This window comes from Scyliorhinus torazame, unplaced genomic scaffold, assembly GCF_047496885.1.
Source record: "Scyliorhinus torazame isolate Kashiwa2021f unplaced genomic scaffold, sScyTor2.1 scaffold_1918, whole genome shotgun sequence".
Taxonomy (NCBI): Eukaryota; Metazoa; Chordata; class Chondrichthyes; order Carcharhiniformes; family Scyliorhinidae; genus Scyliorhinus; species Scyliorhinus torazame.
In genome coordinates this window covers 4,680-13,142 of record NW_027309645.1, presented here as the reverse complement: position 1 = coordinate 13,142, position 8,463 = coordinate 4,680, and the positions used below count along the sequence as shown (strand labels likewise).

The 8,463-nt window shown below is 59.3% G+C and overlaps 1 long non-coding RNA gene across 1 annotated transcript; it reads right to left on the bottom strand.

The window, feature by feature from the left end:
• Positions 1-2,776: 2,776 nt before the first annotated feature.
• LOC140407736 (uncharacterized) lies at positions 2,777-3,877 on the bottom strand. The gene is made up of 2 exons (XR_011939774.1): positions 2,992-3,877; positions 2,777-2,958 (listed from the first exon to the last, which is right to left on the bottom strand). It is a non-coding gene; the product is annotated as an uncharacterized lncRNA (long non-coding RNA).
• Between the last annotated feature and the right edge of the window lie 4,586 nt (positions 3,878-8,463).

Sequence of the window (8,463 nt, the reverse complement as noted above, 5' to 3'; positions counted from 1 at the left end):
GAGAGAGTGAGGGACAGAGAGCGAGGGACACAGACAGAGTGAGGGACACAGAGAGAGTGAGGGACCCAGAGCGAGGGACACAGACAGAGCGTGGGACACAGAGAGAGCGAGGGACACAAAGAGCGAGGGACACAGAGCACGAGGGACACAGAGAGCGAGGGACACAGAGAGTGAGGAAAACAGAGAGTGAGGGACACAGAGAGAACGAGGGACACAGAGAGTGAGGCACACAGAGAGCGAGGGACCCAGAGAGCGATTAACACAGAGAACGAGGGACACAGAGAGTGAGGGACACAGTGCACGAGGGACACAGAGAGCGCGAGGGACACAGAGAGCCCGAGGGACACACAGAAAGGGAGGGACACAGACAGAGCGAGGGTCACAGACCGAGGGACACTGAGAGAGCGAGGGACACAGAGAGAGCGATGGACACATAGAGAGCAAGGGACACAGGGAGCAAGGGACACAGAGAGAGCGAGGGACACAGAGAGAGCGAGGGACACAGCGAGAGCGAGGGACACAGCTAGAGCGAGGGACACAGAGAGAGCGAGGGACACATGGAGGAAGAGGGACACAGAGAGAGCGAGGGACACAGAGAGAGCGAGGGTCACAGAGAGCAAGGGACACAGAGAGCGAGGGACACTTAGAGAGTGAAGGATACAGAGAGTGAGGGACACACTGAGAGAGTGTGGGACACAGAGAGCGAGTGACACAGAGAGCGCGAGGGGCACAGAGAGCGCGAGGGACACAGAGAGCGAGGGACACAGAGAGAGAGCGAGGGACACAGAGAGCGAGGGACACAGAGAGCGAGGGACACACAGAGAGAGCGAGCGGCACAGACAGAGCAAGGGACACAGAGAGAGCGAGGGACATAGAGAGCGAGGGACACACAGAGAGAGCGAGGGACATAGAGAGCGAGGGACGCACAGAGAGAACGAGGGACACATAGAGCGAGGGACACAGAGAGCGAGGGAAACACAGAGAGAGTGAGGAACACAGAGAGTGAGGTACACAGAGTGCGAGGGAAACAGAGAGAGCGAGGGACACAGAGAGTGTGGAACACAGAGAGCGAGGGACACAGAGAGAGCGAGGGACACAGAGAGAGCGAGGGACACAGAGAGAGTGAGGGACACAGAGAGAGTGAGGGACACAGAGCGAGGGACACAGACAGAGCGAGGGACACAGACAGAGCGAGGGACACAGAGAGAGCGAGGGACACACAGAAAGGGAGGGACACAGAGAGAGTGAGGGACACAGAGAGCGCGAGTGACACTGAGAGAGCGAGGACACAGAGAGCGAGGGACACAGAGAGCGAGGGACACAGAGAGCGAGGGACACACAGAGATAGCGAGGGACACAGAGAGTGAGGGACACACAGACAGAGCCATGGACACAGAGAGAGCGAGGGACACAGAGAGCGAGGGACACACAGAGAGAGCGAGGGACACAGAGAGCGAGGGACACACAGAGAGAGTGTGGGACACAGAGAGAGTGAGAGACACAGAGAGACTGAGGGACACAAGGAGAGCGAGGAAAACAGAGAGAGCGAATGACACAGAGAGCGAGGGACACAGAGAGCAAGGGACACAGAGAGTGAGGGACACAGAGAGAGTGAGGGACCCAGAGGGAGCGAGGGACCCAGAGAGAGCGAGGGACGCAGAGAGTGCGAGGGACACAGATAGTGAGGGACACAGAGAGAGTGAGGGGCACAGAGAGTGAGGGACACAGAGAGCGAGGGACACACAGAGAGAGCGAGAGACACAGAGAGTGAGGGGCACAGAGAGAGTGAGGGACACAGAGAGCGAGGGTCACAGAGAGCAAGGGACACAGAGAGCGAGGGACACTTAGAGAGTGAAGGATACAGAGAGTGAGGGACACACTGAGAGAGTGTGGGACACAGAGAGCGAGTGACACAGAGAGCGCTAGGGACACAGAGAGCGCGAGTGACACAGAGAGCGAGGGACACAGAGAGTGTGGAACACAGAGAGAGTGTGGGACACAGAGAGAGCGAGGGACACAGAGAGAGCGAGGGACACAGAGAGCAAGGGACACAGAGAGAGTGTCCCGCCAATTTTATCCCCCCCTCAAATTTGCCCCCCGGCCAAAATTAATACCCCCCCAAATTTAAACCTCAAATTTGCCCCCCCCCCCCCCCCCCCGGCAAAATTATTTCCCCCCCCTCATTTTTTTTCTACAAATATTCCCCCCTCCAATTTGCCCCCCCGGCCGAAATTATTTCCCCCCCCCAATTTTATGCCCCCTCAAATTGCCCCCCCCCTCAAATTTGCCCCCCCTCAAATTTGCCCCCCTCAAATTTGCCCGCCCCTCAAATTGCCCCCCCTCAAATTTGCCCCCCTCAAATTTGCCCCCCCCCTCAAATTTGCCCCCCTCAAATTGCCCCCCCTCAAATTTGCCCCCCAGCCAAAATTATTTCCCCCCCAATTTTATGCCCCCTCAAATTGCCCCCCAGCCAAAATTATTTCCCCCCCAATTTTATGCCCCCTCAAATTTGCCCCCCCCTCAAATTTTCCCCCCCCTCAAATTTGCCCCTCAAATTGCCCCCCCCTCAAATTTTGCCCCCCTCAAATTTGCCCCCCCGGCAAAAATTATTTCCCCCCCCCAATTTTATACCCCCCTCAAATTGCCCCCCCGTTATTTTTTTTTTCTGCAAATATTCCCCCCCAAATAATTTCAACCCTATTATACTCCCCTCCCCCCCACACATTCTTCCCCTAAAATATCCCCCCTGGATAAAATACATAATCCTCGGGTCAGGTTGGTTGTTTACACATTTTATTGCCAATGTAGATACAGAGCTGGGGGGGGGGTTCCGTTCGCCCCCTTACAAAACCCTGACCCACATGGGGAGAGTTTAAATGAAATGAAGGTGCAAATCCACTATTTAATTTATTAAACACACCAGACCCCTCCTGCTCCCCACTTCTCCTTAATCCCTTCCTGAGGCTACGTCCCCTCCTGCCCCTTAATCACCTGAGGCTACGTTCCCTCCTGCCCCACCTCCTTAATCCCTTCCTGAGGGGGTGTTCCCTCCTGCTCCCCACCTCCTTAATCACCTGAGGCTGCGCTCCCTCCTGCTCCCACACTCCACCTCCTTAATCACCTGAGGCAGCGCTCCCTCCTGCTCCCACACTCCACCTCCTTAATCACCTGAGGCTGCGCTCCCTCCTGTTCCCACACTCCACCTCCTTAATCACCTGAGGCTGCGCACCCTCCTGTTCCCACACTCCACCTCCTAAATCACCTGAGGCTGCGCTCCCTCCTGTTCCCACACTCCACCTCCTTAATCACCTGAGGCTGCGCTCCCTCCTGCTCCCACACTCCACCTCCTTAATCACCTGAGGCTGCGCTCCCTCCTGTTCCCACACTCCACCTCCTAAATCACCTGAGGCTGCGCTCCCTCCTGCTCCCACACTCCACCTCCTTAATCACCTGAGGCTGCGCTCCCTCCTGCTCCCACACTCCACCTCCTTAATCACCTGAGGCTGCGCTCCCTCCTGCTCCCACACTCCACCTCCTTAATCACCTGAGGCTGCGCTCCCTCCTGTTCCCACACTCCAACTCCTAAATCACCTGAGGCTGCGCTCCCTCCTGTTCCCACACTCCACCTCCTAAATCACCTGAGGCTGCGCTCCCTCCTGTTCCCACACTCCACCTCCTTAATCACCTGAGGCTGCGCTCCCTCCTGTTCCCACACTCCACCTCCTTAATCACCTGAGGCTGCGCTCCCTCCTGCTCCCACACTCCACCTCCTTAATCACCTGAGGCTGCGCTCCCTCCTGCTCCCACACTCCACCTCCTTAATCACCTGAGGCTGCGCTCCCTCCTGCTCCCACACTCCACCTCCTTAATCACCTGAGGCTGCGCTCCCTCCTGCTCCCACACTCCACCTCCTTAATCACCTGAGGCTGCGCTCCCTCCTGCTCCCACACTCCACCTCCTTAATCACCTGAGGCTGCGCTCCCTCCTGCTCCCACACTCCACCTCCTTAATCACCTGAGGCTGCGCTCCCTCCTGCTCCCACACTCCACCTCCTTAATCACCTGAGGCTGCGCTCCCTCCTGTTCCCACACTCCACCTCCTTAATCACCTGAGGCTGCGCTCCCTCCTGCTCCCCACCTCCTTAATCACCTGAGGCTGCGCTCCCTCCTGCTCCCACACTCCACCTCCTTAATCACCTGAGGCTGCGCTCCCTCCTGTTCCCACACTCCACCTCCTTAATCACCTGAGGCTGCGCTCCCTCCTGTTCCCACACTCCACCTCCTTAATCACCTGAGGCTGCGCTCCCTCCTGCTCCCCACCTCCTTAATCACCTGAGGCTGCGCTCCCTCCTGTTCCCACACTCCACCTCCTTAATCACCTGAGGCTGCGCTCCCTCCTGCTCCCACACTCCACCTCCTTAATCACCTGAGGCTGCGCTCCCTCCTGCTCCCACACTCCACCTCCTTAATCACCTGAGGCTGCGCTCCCTCCTGTTCCCACACTCCACCTCCTTAATCACCTGAGGCTGCGCTCCCTCCTGCTCCCACACTCCACCTCCTTAATCACCTGAGGCTGCGCTCCCTCCTGTTCCCACACTCCACCTCCTTAATCACCTGAGGCTGAGCTCCCTCCTGCTCCCACACTCCACCTCCTTAATCACCTGAGGCTGCGCTCCCTCCTGCTCCCACACTCCACCTCCTTAATCACCTGAGGCTGCGCTCCCTCCTGTTCCCACACTCCACCTCCTTAATCACCTGAGGCTGCGCTCCCTCCTGCTCCCACACTCCACCTCCTTAATCACCTGAGGCTGCGCTCCCTCCTGCTCCCACACTCCACCTCCTTAATCACCTGAGGCTGCGCTCCCTCCTGCTCCCACACTCCACCTCCTTAATCACCTGAGGCTGCGCTCCCTCCTGCTCCCACACTCCACCTCCTTAACCACCTGAGGCTGCGCTCCCTCCTGCTCCCACACTCCACCTCCTTAATCACCTGAGGCTGCGCTCCCTCCTGCTCCCACACTCCACCTCCTTAACCACCTGAGGCTGCGCTCCCTCCTGTTCCCACACTCCACCTCCTTAACCACCTGAGGCTGCGCTCCCTCCTGCTCCCACACTCCACCTCCTTAATCACCTGAGGCTGCGCTCCCTCCTGTTCCCACACTCCACCTCCTTAACCACCTGAGGCTGCGCTCCCTCCTGCTCCCACACTCCACCTCCTTAATCACCTGAGGCTGCGCTCCCTCCTGCTCCCACACTCCACCTCCTTAATCACCTGAGGCTGCGCTCCCTCCTGCTCCCACACTCCACCTCCTTAATCACCTGAGGCTGCGCTCCCTCCTGCTCCCACACTCCACCTCCTTAATCACCTGAGGCTGCGCTCCCTCCTGCTCCCACACTCCACCTCCTTAATCACCTGAGGCTGCGCTCCCTCCTGCTCCCACACTCCACCCCCTTAATCACCTGAGGCTGCGCTCCCTCCTGCTCCCACACTCCACCTCCTTAATCACCTGAGGCTGCGCTCCCTCCTGTTCCCACACTCCACCTCCTTAATCACCTGAGGCTGCGCTCCCTCCTGCTCCCACACTCCACCTCCTTAATCACCTGAGGCTGCGCTCCCTCCTGCTCCCACACCACCTCCTTAATCACCTGAGGCTGCGCTCCCTCCTGCTCCCACACTCCACCTCCTTAATCACCTGAGGCTGCGCTCCCTCCTGCTCCCACACTCCACCTCCTTAATCACCTGAGGCTGCGCTCCCTCCTGCTCCCACACTCCACCTCCTTAATCACCTGAGGCTGCGCTCCCTCCTGCTCCCACACTCCACCTCCTTAATCACCTGAGGCTGCGCTCCCTCCTGCTCCCACACTCCACCTCCTTAATCACCTGAGGCTGCGCTCCCTCCTGTTCCCACACTCCACCTCCTTAATCACCTGAGGATGCGCTCCCTCCTGCTCCCACACTCCACCTCCTTAATCACCTGAGGCTGCGCTCCCTCCTGCTCCCACACTCCACCTCCTTAATCACCTGAGGCTGCGCTCCCTCCTGCTCCCACACTCCACCTCCTTAATCACCTGAGGCTGCGCTCCCTCCTGCTCCCACACTCCACCTCCTTAATCACCTGAGGCTGCGCTCCCTCCTGTTCCCACACTCCACCTCCTTAATCACCTGAGGCTGCGCTCCCTCCTGCTCCCACACTCCACCTCCTTAATCACCTGAGGCTGCGCTCCCTCCTGCTCCCACACTCCACCTCCTTAATCACCTGAGGCTGCGCTCCCTCCTGCTCCCACACTCCACCTCCTTAATCACCTGAGGCTGCGCTCCCTCCTATTCCCACACTCCACCTCCTGAATCACCTGAGGCTGCGCTCCCTCCTGCTCCCACACTCCACCTCCTTAATCACCTGAGGCTGCGCTCCCTCCTGTTCCCACACTCCACCTCCTTAATCACCTGAGGCTGCGCTCCCTCCTGCTCCCACACTCCACCTCCTTAATCACCTGAGGCTGCGCTCCCTCCTGCTCCCACACTCCACCTCCTTAACCACCTGAGGCTGCGCTCCCTCCTGCTCCCACACTCCACCTCCTTAATCACCTGAGGCTGCGCTCCCTCCTGTTCCCACACTCCACCTCCTTAATCACCTGAGGCTGCGCTCCCTCCTGCTCCCACACTCCACCTCCTTAACCACCTGAGGCTGCGCTCCCTCCTGCTCCCACACTCCACCTCATTAATCACCTGAGGCTGCGCTCCCTCCTGTTCCCACACTCCACCTCCTTAATCACCTGAGGCTGCGCTCCCTCCTGCTCCCACACTCCACCTCCTTAATCACCTGAGGCTGCGCTCCCTCCTGTTCCCACACTCCACCTCCTTAATCACCTGAGGCTGCGCTCCCTCCTGTTCCCACACTCCACCTCCTTAATCACCTGAGGCTGCGCTCCCTCCTGCTCCCACACTCCACCTCCTTAATCACCTGAGGCTGCGCTCCCTCCTGTTCCCACACTCCACCTCCTTAATCACCTGAGGCTGCGCTCCCTCCTGTTCCCACACTCCACCTCCTTAATCACCTGAGGCTGCGCTCCCTCCTGTTCCCACACTCCACCTCCTTAATCACCTGAGGCTGCGCTCCCTCCTGTTCCCACACTCCACCTCCTTAATCACCTGAGGCTGCGCTCCCTCCTGTTCCCACACTCCACCTCCTTAACCACCTGAGGCTGCGCTCCCTCCTGTTCCCACACTCCACCTCCTTAACCACCTGAGGCTGCGCTCCCTCCTGTTCCCACACTCCACCTCCTTAATCACCTGAGGCTGCACTCCCTCCTGCTCCCACACTCCACCTCCTTAATCACCTGAGGCTGCGCTCCCTCCTGTTCCCACACTCCACCTCCTTAATCACCTGAGGCTGCGCTCCCTCCTGTTCCCACACTCCACCTCCTTAATCACCTGAGGCTGCGCTCCCTCCTGCTCCCACACTCCACCTCCTTAATCACCTGAGGCTGCGCTCCCTCCTGCTCCCACACTCCACCTCCTTAACCACCTGAGGCTGCGCTCCCTCCTGCTCCCACACTCCACCTCCTTAATCACCTGAGGCTGCGCTCCCTCCTGCTCCCACACTCCACCTCCTTAATCACCTGAGGCTGCGCTCCCTCCTGTTCCCACACTCCACCTCCTTAATCACCTGAGGCTGCGCTCCCTCCTGCTCCCACACTCCACCTCCTTAATCACCTGAGGCTGCGCTCCCTCCTGCTCCCACACTCCACCTCCTTAATCACCTGAGGCTGCGCTCCCTCCTGTTCCCACACTCCACCTCCTTAATCACCTGAGGCTGCGCTCCCTCCTGTTCCCACACTCCACCTCCTTAATCACCTGAGGCTGCGCTCCCTCCTGCTCCCACACTCCACCTCCTTAATCACCTGAGGCTGCGCTCCCTCCTGTTCCCACACTCCACCTCCTTAATCACCTGAGGCTGCGCTCCCTCCTGTTCCCACACTCCACCTCCTTAACCACCTGAGGCTGCGCTCCCTCCTGCTCCCACACTCCACCTCCTTAATCACCTGAGGCTGCGCTCCCTCCTGTTCCCACACTCCACCTCCTTAACCACCTGAGGCTGCGCTCCCTCCTGCTCCCACACTCCACCTCCTTAACCACCTGAGGCTGCGCTCCCTCCTGTTCCCACACTCCACCTCCTTAACCACCTGAGGCTGCGCTCCCTCCTGCTCCCACACTCCACCTCCTTAATCACCTGAGGCTGCGCTCCCTCCTGTTCCCACACTCCACCTCATTAATCACCTGAGGCTGCGCTCCCTCCTGTTCCCACACTCCACCTCCTTAACCACCTGAGGCTGCGCTCCCTCCTGCTCCCACACTCCACCTCCTTAATCACCTGAGGCTGCGCTCCCTCCTGTTCCCACACTCCACCTCCTTAATCACCTGAGGCTGCGCTCCCTCCTGTTCCCACACTCCACCTCCTTAATC